General features: G+C 36.7%; 1 long non-coding RNA gene across 1 annotated transcript in view; it reads right to left on the bottom strand.

Moving 5' to 3' along the window:
• The window catches only part of LOC110267037, a 20,912-nt gene continuing 17,428 nt past the window's right edge, over window positions 1,182–4,665 (bottom strand). The window contains exon 3 of the long non-coding RNA XR_002354343.1: window positions 1,182–1,492. This is a non-coding gene — a long non-coding RNA (uncharacterized LOC110267037). The remainder of the gene's footprint in view (window positions 1,493–4,665) is intronic.

Raw genomic sequence — 4,665 nt, 5'->3', positions numbered from 1 at the left:
CCTTCATCCATGATTTCTATGTGCCCATATGGCGAGACCTTTGTGACAAGGTGATGAGCGGATAATTTATACGCTTTTTGGCATTGTTTTTAGTATATTTTTAGTAGGATCTAGTTACTTTTAGGGACGTTTTCATTAGTTTTTATGTTAAATTCACATTTCTGGACTTTACTATGAGTTTGTGTGTTTTTCTGTGATTTCAGGTATTTTCTGACTGAAATTGAGGGACTTGAGCAAAAATCATATTCAGAGGTTGAAGAAGGACTGCTGATGTTGTTGGATTCTGACCTCCCTGCACTCAAAGTGGATTTTCTGGAGCTACAGAACTCGAAATGGCGAGCTTCCAATTGAGTTGGAAAGTAGACATCCAGGGCTTTCCAGCAATGTATAATAGTCCATACTTTGTCCAAGTTTAGATGACGCAAACTGGCGTTCAACGCCAGCTCTCTGCCCAATTCTGGCGTCCAGCGCCAGAAACAAGTTGCAAAGTGGAGTTCAATACCCAAACTGGCACAAAAGCTGGCGTTCAACTCCAAGAAGGACCTCTACACGTGCAACACTCAAGCTCAGCCCAAGCACACACCAAGTGGGTCCCGGAAGTGGATTTATGCATCAATTACTTACTTCTGTAAACCCTAGTAGCTAGTTTATTATAAATAGGACCTTTTACTATTGTATTAGACATCTTTGAATCGGAGGAATCATCTTTGGACGCCTGGTTCTTAGATCAGAGGGGCTGGCCATTCGGCCATGCCTGGACCTTTCACTTATGTATTTTTAATGGTAGAGTTTCTACTCTCCATAGATTAAGGTGTGGAGCTCTGCTGTTCCTCAAAGATTAATGCAAAGTACTATTGTTTTCTATTCAATTCATCTTATTTCGCTTCTAAGATGTTCATTCGCACTTCAACCTGAATGTGATGAACGTGACAATCATCATCATTCCCCATGAACGCGTGCCTGACAACCACTTCCGTTCTACTTTCGATTGAATGAGTGTCTCTTAGATCTCTTAACCAGAATCTTCGTGGCATAAGCTAGATTGATGGTAGCATTCAAGAGAATCCAGAAAGTCTAAACCTTGTCTGTGGTATTCCGAGTAGGATTCAATGATTGAATGACAGTGACGAGCAACGACGTAGAAGAAAACTAAAATTGGGAGGTTTTCTTGATGAACTTACGTTGAGTGTATTTGCTTCGTTTTGTCTTCAGATTCTTCACGGAGAGTTTGATGTTGTTTTGATGGAGGTTTCGAACAACGATTTCTATATTTTGAACTTTGATTTTTGCTCGAAATTGGGAGTGTTTCCTTGGTTTCGAAGCGTTTTGAGAAGTGGAAGAAGTGGAGGAAGTGGAAGAGTCTGCCATACGTAACTGTTTGTGTTGAGCGCGTGATTTTGACGCGCCATGTTATGCTTCCTTATGCGCGTGTCTTCGATTTGGGCTGGGCCAACTTGGAAGCTTGGATACTTGTATGTGTAGCAGGCCCGTTCTTGTTTGAGTCTTGAGTCATGTTATAAGTTTGGTGTTAATTGCATGTGCATCTTGCATTTTTTGAAAATTCTCATGCATTCATAGTGTTCTTCATGATCTTCAAGTTGTTCTTGGTAAGTCTTCTTGTTTGATCTTTGCATTTGCATGTTTTGTGTCTTTTCGTGTTTTTCATATGCATTCCTGAATTCTTTATGTCTAAGCATTAAAGAATTCTATGTTTGGTGTCTTACATGTTTTCTTTGCATTAAAAATTTTTCAAAAATATGTTCTTGGTGTTCATCTTAACATTCATAGTGTTCTTGGTGTTAATCTTGACATTCATAGCATTCTTGCATGCATTCATTGTTTTGATCCATCAGTTTCTTGTTTTTCTCTCTCTTCATTAAAAATTAAAAAATAAAAAAAATATCTTTCCCTTTTTCTCTCTCATAAATTCGAAAATTAGATTTGACTTTTTCAAAAATTTTTAAAATCTAGTTGTTTTTATGAGTCAAATCAAATTTTCAATTTAAAAATATTATCTTTTTCAAAATCTTTTTCAAAAATCAAATCTTTTTCATAGTTATTTTCGAAAATTCCAAAAATATTTTTCAAAAATCTTTTTCTTATTTTTATATCAAATTTTCGAAAATAACAATAACAATTAATGTTTTGATTCAAAAATTTCAAGTTTGTTACTTACTTCTTAAGAAAGATTCAAACTTTAAGTTCTATAATCATATCTTGTGATTTCTTGTGAATCAAGTCATTAATTGTGATTTAAAAAAAAAATCAAACCTTTTTCAAAACCAATTTCAATCATATCTTTTCAAAAATATCTTCTTATCTTATCTTTTTCAAAAAAAAAATGATTTCAAAATATCTTTTCTAACTTCTTAACTTCTTATCTTTTCAAAATTTGTTTCAACTAACTAACTAACTTTTTGTTTGTTTCTTATCTTTTTCAAAACCACCTAACTAACTCTCTCTCTCTAATTTTCGAAAACATCTTCCCTCTTTTTCAAAATTTCTTTTTAATTAATTAATTATTTTAATTTTTAATTTTAATTTTCGAAAATTACTAACCTTTTTCAAAAACTGTTTTCGAAAATCACTAACTCCTTTTCAAAAATTATTTTCGAAAATCCTCTCCCTCTCTCATCTTATTCTATTTATTTATTCATCTACTAACATCTCTTCCTCACATCACTCACCAAATTTGAACCCCCTCTTCTATCTGTGTTCGAATTTTTCTTCTTCTTCTTTTCTACTAACAATAAAGAACCTCCTTACTGTGACATAGAGGATTCCTCTTCTTTTCTTTTTCTCTTCTCTTTCTTATGAGCAGGGACAAAGAAAAAGGCATTCTTGTTGAAGCTGACCCAGAACCTGAAAGGACTCTGAAGAGGAAACTAAGAGAAGCTAAATTACAACAGTCCAGAGACAACCTTATTGAAAATTTCGAAAAAGTAAAGGAGATGGCAGCCGAACCCAACAAAAATAATGCAAGGAGAATGCTTGGTGACTTTACTGCACCTAATTCCAATCTACATGGAAGAAGCATCTCCATTCCTGCCATTGGAGCAAACAACTTTGAGCTGAAACCTCAGCTAGTTTCTCTGATGCAGCAGAACTGCAAGTTTCATGGACTTCCATCTGAAGATCCTTTTCAGTTCTTAACTGATTTCTTGCAGATCTGTGATACTGTTAAGATTAATAGAGTAGATCCTAAAATCTACAGGCTCATGCTTTTCCCATTTGCTGTAAGAGACAGAGCTAGAATATGGTTGGACTCTCAACCTAAAGATAGCCTGAACTCTTGGGATAAGCTGGTCACGTCTTTCTTAGCCAAGTTATTTCCTCCTCAAAAGCTGAGCAAGCTTAGAGTGGATATTCAAACCTTCAAACAAAAAGATGGTGAATCCCTCTATGAAGCTTGGGAAAGATACAAGCAGCTGACCAAAAAGTGTCCTTCTGACATGCTTTCAGAATGGACCATCCTAGATATATTCTATGATGGTTTATCTGAGCTATCAAAGATGTCATTGGATACTTCTGCAGGTGGATCCATTCACCTAAAGAAAACGCCTGCAGAAGCTCAAGAACTCATTGACATGGTTGCAAATAACCAGTTCATGTACACTTCTGAAAGGAATCCTGTGAATAATGGGACGCCTATAAAGAAGGGAGTTCTTGAAGTTGATACTCTGAATGCCATATTGGCTCAGAACAAAATATTAACTCAGCAAGTCAATATGATTTCTCAGAGTCTGAATGGAATGCAAGCTGCATCCAACAGTACTCAAGAGGCTTCTCCTTAAGAAGAAGCTTATGATCCTCAGAACCCTGCAATAGCAGAGGTGAATTACTTAGGTGAACCTTATGAAAACACCTATAACTCATCATGGAGAAATCATCCAAATTTCTCATGGAAGGATCAAAAGCCTCAACAAGGCTTTAATAATGGTGGAAGAAACAGGTTTAACAATAATAAACCTTTTCCATCATCCACTCAGCAACAGACAGAGAACTCTGAACAAAATACTTCTAATTTAGCAAATTTAGTCTCTGATCTATCTAAGGTCACTGTGAGTTTCATGAATGAAACAAGGTCTTCCATTAGAAATTTGGAAGCACAAGTGGGCCAGCTGAGTAAAAGGATCACTGAAATCCCTCCTAGTACTCTCCCAAGCAATACAGAAGAAAATCCAAAAGGAGAGTGCAAGGCCATTGATATAAGCACCATGGCCGAACCTGTAAGGGAAGGAGAGGACGTGAATCCCAAGGAGGAAGACCTCCTGGGACGTCCAGTGATCAATAAGGAGTTTCCCTCTGAGGAACCAAAAGACTCTGAGGCTCATCTAGAGACCATAGAGATTCCATTGAACCTCCTTATACCATTCATGAGCTCTGATGAGTATTCCTCTTCTGAAGAGAATGAGGATGTTACTGAAGAGCAAACTGCCAAGTTTCTTGGTGCAATCATGAAGCTGAATGCCAAATTATTTGGTATTAAAACTTGGGAAGATGAACCTCCCTTGTTTACCAATGAACTAAGTGATCTGGATCAACTGACATTGCCTCAGAAGAGACAGGATCCTGGAAAGTTCATAATACCTTGTACCATAGGCACCGTGATCTTTAAGGCTCTGTGTGACCTTGGTTCAGGAATAAACCTCATGCCCCTCTCTG

This window comes from Arachis ipaensis, chromosome B09, assembly GCF_000816755.2.
Source record: "Arachis ipaensis cultivar K30076 chromosome B09, Araip1.1, whole genome shotgun sequence".
Classification (NCBI taxonomy): domain Eukaryota; kingdom Viridiplantae; phylum Streptophyta; class Magnoliopsida; order Fabales; family Fabaceae; genus Arachis; species Arachis ipaensis.
The sequence above is the reverse complement of the archived record's forward strand: the minus strand, read 5'-3'. Positions and strand labels throughout refer to the sequence as shown.